This window comes from Ixodes scapularis, unplaced genomic scaffold, assembly GCF_016920785.2.
Source record: "Ixodes scapularis isolate PalLabHiFi unplaced genomic scaffold, ASM1692078v2 PGA_scaffold11__112_contigs__length_91849675, whole genome shotgun sequence".
NCBI classification, from domain to species: Eukaryota; Metazoa; Arthropoda; class Arachnida; order Ixodida; family Ixodidae; genus Ixodes; species Ixodes scapularis.
This window is the reverse complement of record NW_024609837.1, coordinates 47,873,293-47,894,369: the sequence shown is the minus strand read 5'-3', so window position 1 is coordinate 47,894,369 and position 21,077 is coordinate 47,873,293. Positions and strand designations below refer to the sequence as shown.

The 21,077-nt window shown below is 45.9% G+C and overlaps 1 pseudogene; it reads left to right on the top strand.

Annotated features, from left to right (window-relative positions):
- Positions 1-4,100: 4,100 nt before the first annotated feature.
- The window catches only part of LOC120844124, a 47,407-nt pseudogene continuing 30,430 nt past the window's right edge, over positions 4,101-21,077 (top strand).

Genomic DNA, 21,077 nt, shown 5'->3' with positions numbered 1-21,077 from the left:
GAACGTTTTTCGCTAAATTTGGCAGGGACCTTTTTCCACTAAACTTAGCGAGGAATTTTTTTTCGCTGATTATATTGTACGGGCGCTAAGAGCTAAGCTCGGAAATGTCTATGGTGAGCGTGCGGCACCTAAAGGGGGCGCGCCAATCCAACCTATGTGCTCGTCAATTGACTTTGTTGGGAGCCGCTTCGCGGCGCCACTGTATTGTACACGCGCCCCATTTTCACTCCGCAGTCAATCAGATTGTGGCGTTGCTCACCATGAACAACGAAAAAGGAATTTAAGAGCGCACTAAGAAAATTAGCCCCGCTTACTTTGTAAGTGAGAAGGGGCTATTGTGTTTATGTGCTGCCTGATTCCTTCTTCGGCGTTCATAATAAGTAGCGCTGCAGTCTCATTGGCTAAGCATCCGTAAACATCAGCTGGATCGGCTCGCGCCCATTACGTGTCTCACGAGCCCTATAGGGAGACAAAGAAAATCTAAGTTGGAATTATTTTCTTTTCCTCGTTCTTATGGGTAATGTGTTTAATTACATTTTATTCGTTTCAGACAAACCATTTCTTTGTCTTTTACTCGAAAAACTTTGTAATGATAATGAGGTAGTCACGTTAGAGCCGCTAAATACCCGCATTATCCACTGAGAGGCCATATATCAAAGTAGAATAACACTTCGCGCTCAAATGTCTAAAGAACAAATCACAAAAAATTGATATAAAACCTCGAAGTAGAAGTGAAACGAAAACATGCTCGAGATTGTGATTTTAATTGACACTTCAGTGGTCTATAGGCCGCCACTGCTTTTCATGTTACCATATTTTTTTTTTTTTGAAATCATGTTAAAAGAAACAACCTCGCATATTTGCGTAACCTTTGAGCATAGTACGGCCTTACAAATAGAAGCATCATGACGCTCACAAACAGAGCGTTGACTAGACAAGGTGCAGTGAATATGTGTGAACTGAACAACCATATTACGGACGGACATGAACATTGCCATTTTAATTCCGTGAAGCTCGGTAGTGATATTGAGTTGTTTACATCGCATAGTATCGCGCTGTTTGACGGAGTTGCAATATTCATTTCACAATTATTCACACGCAGAGGCATTACAACGTAACGTTAATGCTTAATATTTCACGTTTTTAATCATGATAGCACTTTTACGACGAACTTTCCGGTCTAAAAGTGCACACCAACAATCACTGGATTATTTGAACCGGAACCGCTCTGCAAATAGCGTAGTTTAAACATTAACAGAGGAACGGGGCGAGGGGCATGGGGGACAGAAACACGATTACTTTCAAAACAAGCTCGCATTTTATATATAGTAACGATGCCGGGGTATAAAATGTGGCACACGCGTTATTTGACTTTCTCATTGGGGGTAGGTTTCACACACTGGCTGTGGGGAAGTTCTAAGATTTTACATACATTTACAGAAATGGCATTTTAGGGAATGGAGCAAGATACAAGAACCCCACATTTTCATGAAGTAAAAGTCAATTCTCAGCAGAACTGTTCGCTGACTTCTCCTGACAAATATATCTTATCTGCGCGTTTTATTTCGCTTTTTTAACATGGCTCTTTTACCACCTCTAACATTGGTACGTAAACCATAATATCTACGCAGTAATTTGCATGCGATAAATAAAGTAGTTATTAATACACACAAAGGGGTAATGTACAAGGCATCTGCGAGCAAACCAAGCTGTATTTTTTCGCATCGCAAAAATAAACTTGGCATCGTGGGGAGCTCGAGCTCCGTCACGACGTAGCCCCCGCCGTTCGAGCAAGATACCAGAGTTTCAGCACCCACCGGGACCTTATTTAAAAGGTATAGGGGACTTTCTTAAATTTTGAACTGGGAAATGGGGCCCATTTTCGAACGCTCGCGCTCTCGGTTTCTGGCGCCATAGAGCTCCATTATTCGACAGCTTAGTCGGCCGCCATTGTACTATTGATACGTTCAGAAAATCGTTCATAACTCTAGAATAATATTAGGAATTGGTGTTGAAGCTTTGTCATCTTTATTAAACGACGGGGGCTACGCTCTGGCGGAGTACGAGTGCTTCGCGATGTCTAGTTCATTTTTCCGGTGCAAAAAACAGGGTTCGGTTTTTTCGCGGACGCCAGGTATAGTACCGGGAATATTGATTTCCAAAACTCAGGTAAAAAAATGCCTTATAAACACCAATGGGATTCATAATGCGTGCCTTTACGTCCACATTATTAATTATTTTTCTTTTATCTGTCTTACGCTAAACATGTGTGAATTTGACCTAAATATCTAGCAACATTGTACAGTGTTACTCAATGAGATCGGCGGCTGTTTGATGGAACGGCTAAATTTGGTGTCTGAACGTATCAGGCTAATATATTTTTACAGACGAGGTCAAGAAACGCGCATTAGTTGTTTATAAAATTTCAGTGAACATACTTACTTGACTAAAAGTTAAAAATGACAAACATCAAACTCCCGCCTACAGCGGCTGCGTACTAACCAGTGGCGTCTGATTAGCGCAAAATCCGATAAATGTCGGCAGTGTTCACCGTATTAAGAACCGACGTCTGCATTGAAGGCACCGCGGGTACCACATTTTTCAGCGTGAGCTTCGATGATGACACAGCTGTTGTCGTTGGCTTGTTTTGGAGGTTTCCTTACTCGTTGAGGCGCGCGTCACCCGGCGTAGACTTGTAGGGGAGCCCGGAGGTCGTCTCCGAAATTCTTCACGAAAACGTCGGTGGTTCTCTTTTGAGCTCTCAAAGATCACCCTTCACTTGCTCGTTGGGAAAAGAATTCACCATGGAGATGACTCACACCCCAAAACAACACGGATGAAAGTTGTCGAAAAGAAAAGAGACGCGCTAACGACCAGAGAGTGCAAAGCAGACGACATCAATAGCATAAAAAAATTGTCGAAAAAAATTATAGCCGTTTACAGCTCCCTGTAACGCCGAATTAGAGCACAGCTCTTGGAGAGGAGGAGGAGAGGGTACTGAGGGGAGGGTATACCCTCCTCCTCACCTCCTCATCCTGCAGGCTACACCTCCCTCGGAGCGACGTCGCCGTCGCCGTCGGCGTAACCGTGAGGTCACGGGGCTTATGTGACGTCACCGGGGTCACGTGACCTCACGGGGGTCACGAGATTTCATGGTTACGTCGACGGCGACTGCGACGGCGACGCCGCTCAAGCCGGAAACAGGCGCCTAGGAGCTGCGCCCTAAAAAAAGGAGGCGCCACATCCGTTTTGTTGTTCTTGTTTTATCTTCGTTTAATAATGTTTTACTGGTAGCATACAATATTCATACATTGAGAATTAATGCAGAAAAAGATCGCATCGCTTCTGGCTCAGAAAACTCGTCTGCTATTGCCGAGGTCGAGGATGGCATACGAGGACGAAATATGACATTGTCTGAAGACTGCTTCTGGATATACTTGCAGTGTGACCGTGGCCTGAGAGCACGCCACCGAAGCATCTCGTTGTTAATATTCCTGGAATCCCAAACGTATATTTCCCTGCACCCGGACGCCCATATTCCGCGATAGTGTCTGCAACCGCGGCTCGGCTCAAGCATACCGCCAGTAATTTTACGTGCCGCCATTTGTCCGCTGCTGCTCTAATTAATCAGACGCCTTTCTTTAGCAGACGGCCACCACAGGTAGGGATTTGTCGTTTTCATTTTGAACATTTTAATCGGGTATTCTGTGAAGTGAAAGTTTTATAAGATTAATGCACTTCCTTCAGGTCACCTCTCCAAACAATTTGAGTTCAATACGCCAACAAACCGAATTATACGCTCCCTCCAAGTAGGCATCGATCCACGCTTTTCACTTTGTAGTTTATGTTTTTTTTTCCTTGCGCCAAAAACGCAGATACGCGAGTAATCGTGTGCATTTCAGTGACACTAATTGACTCTTTGCAGGCACTACACACCGAGTGGATTTGGCGATATTCCTGGTTGCATCAGACGGTGCTGGCGGCACGAAGTAAGACCGCCATGAAGAAGCCCTTGAGGGCGGCATCAGGGCAAACCAGACTTCCCAGTGCAGAATGCTGGTGGAGTGGCTAAACTTCTGCGGAATACAATCAGCTTAAAAATGCTCTCAATAGAAAATGCGAGCCTTACAGATACAGTTCATTGTCAGGTGTCTTCATCATTCGCGTCGCCAAACACAACACGTATCACGAATTCCACAGGCGAAGATGGCGTGATGGGTCCACGGTACCATAAGAGCGTCCGCATCGCCATCATTATCATCATGATCGTCTTATCGGTGTTCGGAAACAGCGTGGTCTGCTGGAAGCTCGTCTTCAGAAGACGGCGCCGCCGCGTGTCCAAGGCCCGCGTGCTCTTCCTGAACCTTGCCATAGCGGACCTCCATGTCGCTTGCATCACGATGACGTCACAGGTCGTCTGGGAGGCCATGGGACGACTGTGGATAGCCGGCGACGTCTTCTGTAGGTTCTTCAAGTTTCTGCAGACATTCGTCCTGGTGTCTTCTACGTGCATGTTGGTGTGCATCGCCCTTGACAGACACATCGTCATCGTCACTCCACTGGCTCCGAGCCCAGATCCGTGTAACTGGCGATCGCAACCTGGGCCGTGTCGTTGTTGCCGTCGCTACCGAACCTCTATGTGTTTAGGAGCGTGGAAATAAGTCCCGGCAAGTGCTACTGCGCATCCATCTTCTACGACCGCGAGACGCCAAGTACCACCGGCAGGTCTACATGGGGTTTGTGTTTTTTATGGTGTTCATCGCGCCCCTGGTGCTACTCGTGGCCTTGTAGGCTGGAAGATTGTTGGTTATCTGGAGGCGCGGTGCAAAGAGCAGCACAACGCGACAGCAGACCGCATCGTCATTTCCGAGAGCAAAGGTGGGTGTGTCTTGGGTGTCTCCATGCTTCGTAATTGGCGTCTCCGATGGTTTGCCCACTTGGGTTTTTGAAAGAAAACAAATTGCTGTCTAAGTTTAGCACTATTAGCGATGGTTTCGTGTTTTGCATTGCCTAAACGTGATTTTCCACAAATGCGTTTGGTAAACGCAAGTTATGGCTGAATCCGAGACAAACAAGAAGAGGAAGGCACTGTAAAACAGCAACAGACACCTTATGCGTCGTCTCTGTTTTTTCGTGTCAGTCTTTTACTGCAGAGACTGATCTTTCAAGGGATGGTGCGTGTTGTACTTCTATTACGTATCTTCCTCTTTCTTTCATAACTCGCGTTTTAATTTGAAAAAAAGCATTGGCGTGATTGGTGTTTTGTACGCTGTTACCGCTTTTGATCCTTCCTATGAGTGTTTTCTGCTAGCACGAATTTGCTGCCAGTTGACTAGTAAAATCCAATCGTAAATATCACCTTTATAAGACGACTGAACTTTTTTGATACATTAAAGTGCTTCTGGTGTTAGCGACGCAAAATATTTTGTTAGCCAGTCACATTATGTAGTTCGTAGTGTAAGGTCAGAATTGGTCTATTCTGGTCTGCAAGTTGACATCAAAAGCGTTAGATGCTACCTTTGAAAACCGCATGTCACTTAACCCCCAGAATACAAAATAACAGTGTTTCATAGAAAGCTTGGAGAAATAGTTTCTCATGCAATCTTAGAGGCACGCGATTCCCAGGGCTGCTTCTATCGGGTATCTTCCTTGGCGTATCAACAGTTGGCTTTCGTTTAATCACCATTTCCGCTTAACTTTATATTCGGCGTGAAGAATGCTGGTTACCATTACGAACCTATCGCCAAATTACACTTTGTATGTTGCTTACTGCTCTTTTAAAAACCTATCGCAACTGAAAGTTTTATTTCAACACGTGGATTATTTTGAATGGGTCACAAACTATCGGGTATGCAAATTAAAAAAAAAAAAAACGAGTAATAAATATGGTGCAAACCAAGTGTAACGAATAGAGTCATTTTGGTGACTGTAGGACGTCGATTGAACAATTTTTATTGCCTAAGGCGATCGTGACAAGGCAGTAGAGGTTAAGTTATTAATAACGTTGTTTATGGTCACATAAACGCGAGTAATAAATTAAAGTTCCGTTATTTTGATGACTCAACTTGGCTCAAGGAGAACATAATTTATTACCTTAATGTTTATCACCTCATGTTTAGGATTCAAACGATTAGATAAACCACATAAATTTGACATTCATATCATTTCAAAGGTTAAAAGCGTGAACTGAAACACGGATGATATGGAAAACGCGTACGAAAACGACAGCGACTGTCCTTGTTTTACGCTTATTCGTATATATTTCGTGATTTTATTAAAGAAACATTCACTCAGCCAGACTGTCATTCACCACTCCGATATCAGGCCATGCAGCGATAACATATCAGCAGTCATAAAGCCATCTAGAAAAAAACAAAAATAAAACATTTCCTCATCCAACAGAAAAATAGCCAGGATCCTCGCACACTTTTCACCCGTGTTCTTGATACAGAAAGCTTCAACGATTTATCCATCCCTCTTCATTTGCTGTTTGAACAAGCCTTGTAAAATCTAAAAGCGGTTTGCCCCCGCCACGCTTACAATTGAATGATATTATGAGGTATATTGCGCTGCGAAGTTACACTGATTAAACACGTAAACTATAAGGCGATATGGTAGACAGAAAAAAACACGACGTGCATGCGAGGGCGCAGACTAACAACTGTGTATCCGACCTTTCTTCTTCCGCCTTTATACCCAGTTTTGAAATAGGAATATTGGCCTTATAACTTTTAGAAGTAACAACTGGACTACGCTTACAATGCTCCGCGAGATGCCGCCCCCCCCCCCCCCCCCCCCCTCGGAACAGCTACGAGCCTGAGCTCTCTCGCCCTGTCATTAAAGGGACCATGAAATGTCTTTTTTTACTTTGACCAAATAACTTTTACATTAACTCTTCAATGTTCACAGAACACCGCTGACGCATCCGTTTTCGTGAGGGTTTGTTAACAGCTGCACGAAAAATTATTGAAATATCGAGTTTTTCTTCTCCATCTCAACACAAAACAAGCCGCGGCGTAATCATAAAGGTCGTGACGTTCTCTGGCACCGGAACCGGAGGTGCTCTCGGCAGTCGGACAGTGTTACCGTTGTCGGTGAGCTGGCTGTGTGCCGGTAGGCTTCAGAACATGGTTTTACTGCGCTGATGGTTCGGATACCACCGACATATTTTCTTAATCGGCACCTCTCATCACCACCATAGTCGTGGCCTCATCGCAGCTGAAAAAAGTACAATTAGATATCTTGCGCTACAGCGACAGCATGAGACTGGTCCTATACGCCGGTACACCTGTTGGAAAGTAAAGACGAGTCTTCCAACGAAGACTACAGGAAGGCTACGTCAGACAAATGTTTGGTTTTTCTTAAAAGGAAACGAAAGTGGCGATATCACGTCTGATTGGTTAGAGGCTCAAATGGCGCAATGTCCCTGCGAAAATGATGGCAGAGGCAGGTAAGACGAGCTTTACGTGGAATTAGCGAAGATAGCTCATGCCGGTGTGCTCATTCAAGAGGTAAATGCGGACACACGAAGGGGAAGAGAAGAGGGGGGTTATCACAGCAGGGGCCTCTGCCACCTGTGCTCACACTCACAACCAGGTTTTTCATCCCTCTCTGAGACGGTCCGGAATTTCCCGTGACCTTGACTTTAACTAAGCTTGCCGTTGTCCACGCCTCCGGTCTTCTAAAGGTTAAAGCTGTTTGACAGTCTACGCTGGCAGATCTTAGTGATAGCTAAGTGAAGGCATGTGGGAACTGCTGAAAGCAAAGAGACAGTCTTCGAACGTTGATTGTACCTTCAGCACACATGATAATTTAAAAAAAAGAGGATCCAGGAGCTGTATGCAATTTTCCGCTGGTAATTTCCATGTGAAGCTTAGTGCACGTGAGAGTCAAATAAACAAATGAACTATTTGTGTGACAGCAATGTCGAAGCCTTATCTCTGCACAAAACCCCGATACAACGAGTAAGTCGTCCCCATATGGGAAAACTCTCACCGAATTCATCCCGACCAAAGCTCGAAAAACGCTCTTGTCTATGCCAGAAAGAAAAATGCCACAAAACCAGTTTTATCATAGCCCAACACAGATTCCATCTATCTGAACATTGAACTGTGCGCCGAAGCTGAAAGCTGTTGAGAGCAAATAAAATTCCAGTAGAACCAAAAAGTTATCACTGTCAATTCCCGTCGAATTCTATAACCGAATCTCTCTAACTCTTCAATCTTATTGCGAACAGCTCTAAAAAGACCACTGTGTAAAACATAGTTATACGATTATTCCACGTCCAAAGAGAAGGCTGTGATCGCACCGTTCAAAGGCGTCATCAGCTGTTGCACAATTTGACCGGAGCTTCGAAGAAATAAAGGTCGTCTCTGAGCAGGTCTCTCAGAAGACGTTCTAGGTACTGGCTGCCAGAAATTGCAAATAACGTTTTCAGAAACAATAACCCGTAATGGACAGTTAGGTTTTTCTCTTCCCTTCATGTTTCATGTTTTGTTCGTGTTTCAGTTCGCGCGCGTAACTTTTTAAATGATACGAACCAACTAGACCCAACAAAGCTTTTTATGAGAATCTCATATTTGTGCCATATCCTTTTTTAAGTGTTTTAGTGTTTTAGGTATATGCTCATTCATTGTCATTATTGTTCGCTATTTTAAATAAACAGTATTTCCGTTATGCTTAATATGTAAGATACGAAGTTGTGCGTCTTGGCACAAGAAATAAAGCGACATTAATATTTTATTAGAAAATAGGCCAATAATGTTATTATCATGAAATATACTAGGAATAGCATTCGCTGCGGAGGTGCCGCCCCGATAGGATGCATGTCTGATTTGCTCTCGCTGCTCTTTCGGACGACAAAGATGTTTCGCTGCACTGAGTGCCAACTTCGCGCGCAAACGAAGTGCGCATGTTTTCCGGAGACCGAACGCCCATTTCTTTAGCGTGGTGCGAGCTCATTTGTCTGCCAGAGCTGTGTCAAGATCGGCGGTGGAGCTAGGCCTAACGACAGCGGCGTGGTCTCCCGTGACCCCGGTGTTCTGTTCACCCACTCTCCTCCTCCGCTCCTCCGCCATCGGCCTCCCCTACTCGTCCAATGGCGCTGCCTGCCTCCTCTCCCACTGACCTCGACGCACGTGGGGCCCCGACCCTGCAGTCCCTTCTAGGGATGCCGCGAACTTTTTTCGAACCGAAGTTTCGACTATTGAATCAAGCGGTTCGAAAGGTTCGAAAGATTTCCAATTTTCAAACTTTCTATAACGTAAAATTCGACGGACGTCGAATTTTCGACCTTGTTTCACTAAGAAGTTCGACGTTTTTTGAACCGTCGAACTTATGACGCTAAAAAGTTCGATTCTTTTTGAACTTATTACGCTGCGAAATTCGATGCTTGTCGAACTCTCGACCTTGATAACCCAAAAAGTTCGATGATTTTCGAACTTTCGATCTTCTTGCACTAAAAAATTCGAAGCTTTTCGAACTTTCGAATTCTCTACGCTAAGGAATTCGATAATTTTTTAAACTTATTTATCAAGAGAATTCGAAACGTTTCGAATTTCGAATCCTGACATGTCAACAGCTCGACGAACTTCGAACTTTTTGGGGTGAAAGTTCGACGTTCGTCGAACTTCGAAAGACCGGCGGCGGTTTCATTTGTATTCAAGTAGTGAAGTACATTCGTAATTTTTTTCTCGAATTTCTACAATCGGTGCTGCGTTCCTTGCGAAAGACAATGACGTTTCTTTCAATGTTCTGGTATGCTTACTTTTCAAGATATAAATTCCGGAAGGGGCGAGGAAGGACGGCAGTTCTTTGACGATTGTCGTTTGTGCCATGTTTGAGGCGCGCTATAGCCGCAGCTATTTATGGTAGAGACATTAGACTTTTTCAGAATGATCTATGTATAGCCTAGGTAAGTGTCGTCTTAAGATCTGATTATTGTTATTCAAGATAAGTTTTGAAGAAATGTCCAATCAAACAACCTAAACTTGGGATTTTTTTCGGCGAAGTTGTTTGATGTATCGCATTTAAATTAACACTACAGACAGTACATATCATTGCCATCTGCAGAATACAAAATAATGTATTTATTTTTTTTTTCACGTTCAGGAATAAATTAACTCATGGGAAAAGATATCTAATATCATTCAAGTTCAACACGTCATTAAAAAATAAACATTTGTTTTTTTCGCTTCACGTTCTTTGGACGTGTTTCCTTTAGCCTGTACAGATTTTGGTAGGAGAAACTTGTTTCGAAGTTCTGAGCTTCTGAATATGCAAGAATAGAACATTTCCGGTGGGTTCTTGATAGTTTTTTTTTTCTCCAGCTCTTTATCCCTGCATTTATTGTTATGTTTATTTTTATTCTTTTTTATCAATGGCACAGTCATTTAGGTCGAAAAGACGTAGCTGTGAACTTCCGAACCACTAAACATGTGACCAGTAGTGCCTTCTGACAACGACTTTCCAAGAATGACCATCTCCGCGATCTTTTATGCAGTGAAGAGCGCCAGTAGCTATACTTATGCATAAATAATTTCAGATTAAAATAAGCTCGACCACGCCCTCTTTCCCCGTATTGTTTTCTTTAACAGTCCGAAATATTTGTAAGGGGAAAAGGGAGCTGCAGCCCCCCCCCCCCCCCCCCCTCCACCCTTCCCCCCGTTTTTCTTCTTCCGACGCCACTTGTATGGTAGAAACTCCTCGACCTCAAGTTGTGTCGGCTTCTGTGCTTTTTGCGAGGCGTTTCCTGCGTCACGGAAAATAAACCTCCATGACAATTACAAACTTAATTTACTATATATGCCACCTTCACTCGGGCGGCGTTCGATCGGATTCCTACCAGCGTGCAAGGGGGTAGGGAGGTAGTTTGCCAGGTCGCTTCAAGGCTTTTCTGAGCTTCAACCTCCTGCCCGCCCCTGGCCGTTTCGAACTGGATAAGTATCGTAAAACAGTGCGTCAAAATTCTTGATCTATGGTCACACGTCACCCTGCACTGGCAAATATTCCAGCACATCCGGGACACTCGTCGTCTCATTTAATTGCCTGACCTAACTTCGCGGAGTCTAAATATCACACCCTTACTTTTCTAAACCTGATTCCGTGAAAACCAGTGAGTCGTGAAAACATTATCGAATCTCAAGTAAAAAAATAATCGAAATATTCGAATCCCAGATTTTATAAACCGTGAAAGCTTCGAACTTTTCGAGTTAGAAACTCCACTGTGATCGATTGTTGTGCATTTTTCGAATTCGGACATTGGTCGGTATGAAAATATGGATATTTTTGGAATTCGAACCTCAGTTCGTTTCGAAAATATCGAAACCTTTCGAAATCGAACCTAGGGTGGTTCGCGACAATCCTAGTCCCTTCGGTCCCTTCTCCTCGGCGCGCTGGAAGGAATTTCTTTCCTCACCGAGGAGGCTGCTTCCCTGAGTGAGGATAACGCGCGTCTCCGTCGTGAGCGGAGACAACAGGCGAAAATCCAGACAGGCTCCATGCCTGCCTGCGGGCGGAAGTTCCCAGCTTACGCGGTGTGCTTGGCAAGCGAGTGCGGACTGATGCTGAGGTTCAGGCAGGGCCTTTGAGAGGAAAAACATTTGCTGCGGCCATGCGCTTCCCTCCTGCCTCGACTCTCTCGGCTAAGTCTGCAGGTGCACCAGTGAACGGGACGACGAAAGATGATGCGCTGCCTCGTAAGCCGACGCTACTGAAAAAAAAAAACATTTGAAATTCAAACTGGTCGACCCGTTTGAATCAAACCTGTCGATCCGTTTGAATCAAACGTAATTATGGGATACGGGTACCCGTTTGAAACGGTACCCATTTGATACGGATGCCCGTTTGATACAGGTGCCCGTTTGATATGGGTGCCCGTTCGACCTGGCACGTGACCACACGTTTGAACGTGCCATTCGGATTCGCTAGCCCTAAATGGGTAGCGTCTGGGAGGTTGGCTATTTTAACGTCCCGAAACTCATAAACGTATTTATAACATGGAGAAAACACGTAGAACAAATGCGCTCGCGTAGGTGCTTGCAAATGGACAGGAAAACAGACACAAAGGATTGTTTTCAATTCTCCTCGAAGTTTATTACCTCTTCTGACGACAAGTACAAACGTGCAAGCGATCTGTAAAATGTGCGAGGCACTTTAAGCTTTTATAAAACTGAGAAGATTGCAAAGCAAACAAGAACCGAGGTAATTCTAGACTATACAGCTAGACTTTCGGGGAAATTTTTCCCCCGGCTGCCGCGTGAATAGGCGCTGCATAATTCTACGGATAACCTGGAAGAGTACACGCAGAAGAGCGGTCGATCGTTGCCAACACGTATTTTGCAGTGCACTTACCGTAATAATAGCAGATTTGAAAGATGTAATCCGTGATATTTGTCGTCACGGTCGAAGCGGAACCACACAAACACAAAAACGGGAAGGAAGGCTCGTTAAAGTTTCAACACTATGCGCCGCACAAGCTGTCATTTGCCGAACCCAGCCAAACCGCAAAAATTCCTGACTTATTTGAAGAATCGCTTGTTTCCGATATACGTGTAGGACTTTTCGAACATTTGGTGGTGCACATCTCATACGTTGTCGAGAGACATTCTTATAAAACCGCAGGGAAAGGCGGCAGATCTAAGCAGGCAGGACAAACGAAGTTGCAACGGAAAACAAGCAGAAAAAGAAGCAAGCGACTGTCAATAACGCGCGCGCAGCCGGATCTGGCTATGCTTAATTTGCTTATCAGCGTGGAGCGTGCCCTACCCTCTCTCTGGTCACGTGACACAGCAGACCAGAGAGCAGAAAGGAGGCGACGGCGAGGTCAAATACTTTACCATACTTCGTTTCAGCTTCCGTCCGAGCGCAGCCTAAGCTACGTGCGGCCGGAGCCATTCACATACCGGCAATAGGTCACGCGATCTCGCCTGCACTTTTGTATCACTCCGCTGCGCCGCCGGTCGGCCGCGCGGCCCGCGCTCGCCGAGTATTTCGTCTGCTACGGGTGTATCAACGATATCGTCTGCTACAGCTTTAATAAGTGCCCTTTCACGTTCTGAAACTTAGTCACAGGGGATGTCAGTACGTAGGCTGGCCGCTGGCGTCTGTGTCCGAGCTTTCCACCTGTTCGGCATTGTTTCGAGTTGTAAGTACACGTTGCAAGGTCCCCGATGACCGGGCCGTTGATGTTTTCTTGTATTGTTTGGATATACCAGGGCTCGAGGCGCAGTCCTCTCCACCAGCTTCTCGGCGTTCAATGTGATCGGCAGGTAAAGGGGTGCCCTAATTTCGCCGCGTATCTGAATTGCAGTGGCCCGGACGTTTTGCTTGTTTACAACGCATCAGACGCGGCCGGAGTCTCCTGCCGAATTTGAAAGTAGACATTCATCACGACTTCTCGCGCCTGACGCCCAAAGGTGCCTTTGCGAAAAGACGTTTTGAAGCGACTCGGTGAGGAAAGCAGCGAAGCACATGTTTCGGCGATTACGGGAACGAAATCACACAAAAAAACCGAGCGCTGCAGCCGTGTTGCCAGCGGCTATACATGTTTTCACCAAACCACATGCATTTACATATATAGACCTTTTCACCCTCCACCGCATGGGCGCTGCCATCTTGGAATCACGTGATGCGGCCGCCATTAGGTTGCTTCAACTTATTGCTCCGCTCTCCCGTCCGCGCCTTGGCGGATGCGTTGAATTCGTGTTTTTCGTCGCGTTTCACCGCGTCTCTTGCCTTACTCCGTAAAGTGTCGTCCGATTCTTATACTTACCATGCATTACATTACATCATTATGCGCGCAACTCCTGTAGCTAATTTTGTAAGATGTTTTGAATATTTTTTACCGTCGGCTTGTGGGATACGTGTGAAAAGGCTTTATAGGAAGAGGAATCAGCGTTAGCACTTGCGCACATTGGATACATATATGACTTGAAGAGAGCCTCGAGGGTTCAAATACCAATAACTTATAAGTACTGAGGTTTGGTTACTAATAATGGCGGAACATTCGCAATAGGAAACCTAATGTTCTTATACATATGAGTGCGCATTGGTGTCAAGGAAGAAAACAAAAACACTCAGCGTAATTAGCCACGTGTTTTTCCTGACAACATGGTGTTCTGTAGTTCCAACAGATCGAAAACAGTTTCTTTTTGATTACACTAGGGAACTAGTGGACAAGGCGCGGGAACAAACATTTAGTTTGAATTATTTATTATGCTAGAAATAATGGTACCTTAACATTAGGCAACTTGTTTGTTCGCAATATACACCTATATTTGTTTTACGTTCTTAATCGCGTCCGTGATATAAGCATTCGCTTTATCGGTTTATTTATGAATTCCACGGAATTGTATATCGTGCTTGGTCCCATGTCCATAGTCTTTCAGTTGCTTAAGTAATTTTTGATATAACCATGCAGTTTCATTTAATTTATTTCAACACAAATATTTGAACTCCCCGCGTAAGAAACTGCCACAAGAAGCTTGATAGTGCCTATGATTCATAAAATGTGACGCCGAAAAGAATCCTTCTGCATGAAAATCACCCGAGTGCAGCCGGTTGTCGACTTCGAATAGGGAGTTACTTTCAGTAGCTGGCGACGTCATAATGTGCAAAGCGCATCGTTTCAAATAAGCGAACAGCTTTCTACACAGGTCCATTGGGGGGCACCTGGCGTTTGACTTCAACCAAACTTATCGGAGATCATTTCTTTTACGCTCTTCAATTTCATTCGGCAAATTTTACGGAAGATGAATATCAGACTTTATTTGAAATCTGGCATTCACTTATCTCACCATCCTCATACCTTGAGAACGTCGTAAGCAAATGTCCATATAACAAAAAGTTTATTTAATAAGGCCAATATTTTGAAATGCTGCAAATGAGTACTTTAGTTAAAGAAATTTTCTAGTCAGCCTATAGTCCGTTGCAACCTAAGAACGAAGGGCGAGAGTAAGATTGGCCGGGGAGGAGGAAGCAGACGGAACGCTGGAGAAGAGAGGGGGAAACCTCCTTCTCTCTTTAGCGTTCCCTTTGCTTCCTCCTCCCTGGCCCGTCTTACCCTCGCCCTTCGTTCTTAGGTTGCAACGGACTATAGGCTGGTCTATCAAAATATTTCTCGAGCGCTTAATTTCTTTAAATAAAACAGGCCGAGATAATATCACTTTTTTATATTATCTACGTGATTATATTAAACTTTTCTAGTCATTATAAAAGACCTTTCCAGTCTCGAAGTTAGAAAAGGTTGTTGTACGGAAACCAAACATCGAACAGTAAACTTGTCAGTTTATCTGTTCTTGGTGATTCAGCAGATTGTTAATCATGTCGTCGATCTGATTTTTCACTAAGCACTCATGCAATATAGTCTGTTGCAATATAAGATGATCAGTTCAATACCTGACTTGAGCGCGAGCTATCTACTTCCGTACCGCTCAGTGCACTTACAACCAAAGCACGGCGGCAGCAACGAGCGCACGCTGCAGGCGGAGCTTGTCCTGCTCTTTATTTTTTTTTCTTCTTGAAATTAGTGTCCGCGGGTACGGCCGTGGACAATGGTACTTTTCCCTGTGCATCAGCTCAGTTGTTTCACCACCGAACCTGGCCGAAATTACTGATGGACGGAATCAGACGCATAAAGTGCTCGTAAAAAAACATCGCAATTTAGGCTCGAAACCATTTCGTGGTTTGACAAGTGGCTTAATACTATTGTTTCATTCGCTGTGTGCTACAAGAAAGAAATTCATATCGCAAACTTAATCGAAAGTGGCATGAAACAGCATCACAATCGCGTGTACGTTGAAACCGAAACCGACCAAATTGAAGCAACCTAATGGCGCCGAGTGCGCCAGCGCCCTCTACCCGCCGGTCAGGCAACTGCTGAAATGAAAAGGTCTATTAATAGAAATATAAACTTCAAAGATTTGATTCCTTTAGTTGCAAATCATTCTCATCAGTACACATCTGGAACATTGTGCAGTTTTTACGCACAAAGCAGTTATTCTAGAAGAAATTACTTTTGTGAACTACTTTGTGGTGCGTAGGAATGCTCTTCCCGAAGTTGCGAACCGTCCCTCAGCCTTTGGCTGCGCTCGGACGGAAGCTGAAACGAAGTTTAGGGGGGATACTATAGTCAGTTACAGGTCAAGAAGGTAGCGGCAAATGCCCCTCAAAGGGAATCACATATCCCTCCGCCACCTCCGCATCCAATAGCGTCCCACCGTTTCCGTGACGTTGCGGCCAACGCGCGAGGAGGGTCTTGCCTTTCTGTACATATTTGCTTTATTTTTCGAATCTGACTTAGCACTGTGGAAGCCACGAGAGGGAGATTAGAGTTCTCCCCAACCGACGGAAACAAATGCGACTTTCGGGGATTAGCTTCCCCCCCCGATGGATACAAAGGCTGCTTTCAGGGGCTCGGTTTCCTCTACGATGAATACAAAGGTCGCTTTCTTAAAAAGTGGGATCGGAGACAAGTTGGAATCTATTGAAGCGGAACAAGGAGCGTTTCCAGTGAACTCTTCTTTCGACTGCGGAGAGATTTGAAACGGGCGCATCACGCTTGTGGGAGGAGCTTCTCCTACCTTCTTGACTTGTAACCGACTATAGAGTGCCTTCATGTGCGCTTCGCATAGAGTGATGCCAACTGCCTGTTTCCCTTTCCCACACCCTCTTCCACCGCCATTTTGTTTCTCTCATTGTTTCCCCGTGCGCCGGAACGTGGCCTTTGTGTCCATCGGTAATCCCATCCGAGGGGGAAAATGCTAATCCTCCCTCCGTGGGTTCCACAACGCTGCTCCGAACTTCTGAGATAAGGTGCTTGTTTCCGGCAGGGTTATAAGCCCCACGGATTATCGCCGAGGAACGAAATGGCTGCTGGTTTGTCGGCGAGTGGTATTACAAAGGGTGGCATCACCCTAGCAAAGCGCACATGAAGGCTCCCTAGGGAATACATTTCACTCCTCTCAAATACAATAGCCTCGGCGCGGACAGGTTTTCAGGGCTTGGCGAGAGCCATCTATCGTCGGGGAGGTCTCGGCTATCGATGATATTCATGTTCTACATACCAAATTCATTGTTGTGGAAAAGCGCGGGATACGTGCCGCGCGCCACTTCTAAGAATAACATGGCGTCTCAACTCTAGCTGAGTGGTGCGCTAAACACTTTGCTGCACTGTGCCGCCATGATCTTCCCAAGGATCGCACGTTCCACGTGCCTCGTGCATCGACGCACCTTGCGCTACTTTTGAAACATGAAGGGGCTTGTGGAATCGGAGACGACACCGCCGCGGCCGCCGCGAACATCCACGTGCACTTGCGCGTGGACTGACGCGGACCTCCACTCCGTCAGCGGCGCTGTAGGCGTTCTGTCTAATGCAAATGAGCAGAGTGGAATGTATTCCCCCTAGTAAAGTATTTGGCGAGGTCAAGGAGCAAGACACCCGGGCACCCCACCCCCCTCTCTCGCAACCCTCTCCTCATGCATTCCAAAAAAAAAAAAATGCGGTCGGCTTTTTGTGACAATGCAGTCAATGCTAGGGGAGAGGGTGCACGGACCGCTGTACACGCGCTTTTTTTCTCTCCTGGAGTTGCCACTGCACGTCACGTTTGCAGCCTTGGAAAGCAGGCGAAACGCGCGCATTTCAGCACGCACGCTGGAAATTGCGTCCGCCATGAGCTCGGCTTGCGCCCGAGTCAAAAAAGCACCCAGCACGAGCTCGTAATTTGACTGCTGCAACGGCGGGCGTGCTCCCGCAATGCTCGATGTTCTTGCAGGCACGTGTTCGCGCTACCTTCGCTGCGTCTTGAAATGAAGTGAAACGCATTCTAGGGTAGCTAAACTCGTCGAGCACAACTTTGTGCCCGAAAGTTGCGGAACGCGCTAATTGGACTCTCGCGACGCTGACGTCAAGCCGAGCTAAGTGTCAATCATCCAAGCTCTCTCGGTGCTCAAATTCTAGCGAGAATGTGAAACAAAAAGTCGTAGCGAGCTCCATCGAAGCGCGTGCGAGCAACACCGTGGTGCCAGCCGATTGAACGGCTGCACTGATGACGTCTCGCCCGAGTGTCCCTACATCCCTACGCCGCGTTAGAGTCAATGATGCGTAGATTGTACCTAGGCGGCCGGTAAATACTCTGAACTTTCTCGCAGCAAGATCGTCGTTCGTGGAAGTTATTGGTGACGACGAAGTGACGTTTCACAACTTTGGGAAGGAGTTATTTGAGGCCAAAATCTTCGCTTCGGAATCGAGGCGAAGATTGAACTTTGTGATGTTGTGGAGCCGTGCGCGGTCTACGCGGCCGGCTTTATAGAGCTCATCTTCCGCCACTGTCAACAACGCCACCCGGGTCACCCACAGGCAGTTTTTGTAGAGACGTCGGTAATGTCTGAGAGATGAGGAGAAACAGGGGATAACAAAAAAAAAAAAAAAAGCCGAAGAAAGGGAAATAAAAAAAAATTTAAAGACGTTTACAAATCTTTGTAATGCGAAATTAGAACTCAACTCTTGAGGAGGAATAAGGGAGGGTACGGAGAGGAGGGTATGCCCCTCTTCCTCTCCTCCCCTCCTCCTCCCATTCAGTTTCTCCGCTAAATTTAGCAGGGAAAAGGACGTCACATGACAATCTAGCGGAGAAGTGAATTGGCGTTGAAGTCACGTAGCTGGGAATTGAATTGGTGTTGAGGTCATGTGACGTCCATTTCGCGCTAAATTTAGAGGGCCGGTTACGCCAACGGCGACGCCCCCGCGGTTGGCGTAACCGTTGGCGGAACCGCCGTTGGCAAAACCCGGAAACGGGCGCCGAAGAGCTGCGCTCTAAAAAAAGAGTTAAGGTACGACCAACACACACACGCACACACACACACACGCACACACACACACACACACACACACACACACACGCGCGCACACAAACACACACACACACATACACACACACACAGACAGACACACACACACACACACACACACGCACACACACACACACAAACAAATAGGGGTCTCAAGAAGGGCCGTATAAATTGTTCGGGAAAGAGAGAGAGAGAGAGAGAGGAGGTGATGGTGGTGAAGAAGGGGGATATTCCTTTCCCCCAATATTTGATTATAACTCTCTGAAATACTATGGTGGTTCGGGGCTGGGGCGATACTCCCCCCCCCCCCCCCCCCCCCTTCCACCCTTATGCCCCTTGCCCGCTCTTTCGATGCAACTGGGGGAGGGGGGGCTAAATCCCCCCTTCCCATCCTCCTGTTTCAACGACCCTGCTTAGAGGTGTTCCAATGAGCAATGACGAGGAACAGCACAGCCTGCAATTTTCGAAATAACGGTTCAAGAGATTCTGGAATTAAAACGGCTCGCGTTCCATGAACTCAAGAGTGGCCGTGACAGACTTTCAAGCGAAAGACTCGTGCCAGGGCACGTATGTAGTGTGCGGGCGCGTTCAGTGACGTAATTTTATAGTTGATACTAGAGCCACTAAATGAGCTGCGCTTAGAGTATCGGCACTCCGTTCCCCGGCATTGTTGTGGGCGCCGCCATTTTGGCTCGTATGCAGAGCAGACACAACTACCGATCGTCATGATTAAAAAGTGTGACTTCCTCAGCTTTGGATTCGGTGTTAGGAAGGTCGCGCAAAGTTGCTTTGCTCTGTCACGAACTGTTTAAACATTTGTGGAGGGCGGAAAGGCGTTTCCCTTGATTTCAGATAAAGCTTCAGATAACTGACAACCGTGATTTTAAGCCACAATATGGCCAAGTGTCGTTACTCTAAAGCGTAGCTTATTTAGTAGCACTAGTTGATACCTTTGACGATGGAGTCAGGATTATCAGTTGTGAACGACAAATTTGATGGTGCGTGTTCAAATCGACGATATCAAGTTTAGTGTCCTTGCGTTCTTGAAGCATCACCGCCAATATTGACAACCTGACATTACTTTTATTACCTTATTTCCGTTCATAAACATACTTAATCACAAACTGACTACCATAAAATGATTTTATCCCGCCGATGAAGGGACAATTGCCCGGAGGCGAAATTCGCCCGAACGTGGACAACAGTAGTCGGCTGGTTGTGACCTAACCACGTCGGGCTACACTTTGGCCAGATTCGAAAGGCCGAGATAAATCAAAAGAACGGCAGGGACGCTTTTTTGTAAATTCCGCTTTATCGGCGGAAATAAGAACGATACCAGACTATCAACTTCGACGGCGTTGATTTTAAAATGCAATTCCCAAGCATCCATCGTGCTTTTTAGAGACCATCAAACATGACGGTCGCAGCTGATAATCTTTGTTGTGACGTCACACGTATGAGCCACGGTCGTCTCCGCGTGCTCTCTAGTGCTGCTCTTGTTCGGTGCCTAGGGAGGCGTAGGGATGTTTCGTCCCCTCAACGAAAAACGTCACGAAGACAGACTGATCTGCGGGTTTGTGAGAAAAGAACACTTCGCAGCAATCTTTCGGCTCCTCCCCCCACTATGTCATAACACAAAGAATATTTTTGTTGACGAGTTTAGCGACCTAGAAGTACATTCTTTCATGCGGTCGCGTCTTTTGCGAGAGAGATTCCAGCTTAATAAGAAAATTGAGGCAAAAAAGATGGACAAAGTTTTAAAGTTCTGTCAAAAATATCGGCTCACCAACGTCGCGCGTCTACGTAAAAAAATAAAAAAAAATGTGTTAGTTTTAGTTGCAGTATAGGCGCACATCAGCGCACTTAAAGTATAAATACAATTACTTGCATTACGCGGGCGATCTGAAATCAATGAACCGGCGCTCCCAGCCTTCCGGAAATATTGGCTGCCAGGGCTCAAACAGCTAGGCGTGCCCAGGCCGCCGATCTGTACGTTCAATATCAAACCGGCTCCCGAGAACCGTTTTATTAAACCGGTACAGTTTGACGGTCACCGGTCACCCGCTTGTGCAACATGTTCATCGGTTTGGGCAAACGTGCGACAACTTTGCCCAAACGAGTCGCCCATTTGCCCCGACGAGTGACCCGTTTGCCAAAGAAGTGACCTGTTTGCCCAAATGGGTGACCGTTATGGCTCATACGGGGGACCCCTTCGAGTCATACGTGCGACC